The following is a 666-nucleotide window of genomic DNA, read 5'->3' as shown; positions in this document are numbered from 1 at the left end:
AAATATGATCACACATTTCACATTGTTCATATGCATTTACTATCTGGATTTACTTATAAACTGTGAAGTCCCAAGGTTTTACCTTGAAATCTCCAAAAGTCTTTTCAGTTTATAATTTTCCTTTAAACAACTAAAAGTTATTTCTTTGTAGGGAAATATCCCTATCTTTGGCTCTAATAGGTTTGGTAATGGAGAATATAAACAAATATGAAAGTATTTATCAGTCTGGTGCTGGAGATGACATATATTATAGAAGTGATATATGAGATGAGAAGTGTTGGGCAAATGAATACCATCTGAGTAGGATTTGCAGTTCACAGCACTCTGGGGGTATGAATATTGCTGTGATACAGTATATAGTTACAGAAGTTTAGCCCTCTTTAGAAGAATCATTCAACTTTAAGTAACCACTTACTGGGCTTGTACAATCAGATATTCATTGATGCTATTCTACTATCTTTTTCAGTGCAAAAATTACAAATATATAAAACAGGGAATTAGGACTGACCAGATTAAACCAAGATTGAATCAAGTACATAGCACTTTCCTTTCTTCTTTCTTTCTTTCTTTCTTTCCTTCCTTCCTTCCTTCCTCCCTGACTTTTCTTTATTTCTCTTTCTCTTTCTTTCTTTCTTTCTTTCTTTCTTTCTTTCTTTCTTTCTTTCT

Source organism: Vombatus ursinus, unplaced genomic scaffold, assembly GCF_900497805.2.
Source record: "Vombatus ursinus unplaced genomic scaffold, bare-nosed wombat genome assembly UNPS02014821.1, whole genome shotgun sequence".
Taxonomy (NCBI): domain Eukaryota; kingdom Metazoa; phylum Chordata; class Mammalia; order Diprotodontia; family Vombatidae; genus Vombatus; species Vombatus ursinus.
This window is presented reverse-complemented; position numbering follows the sequence as displayed.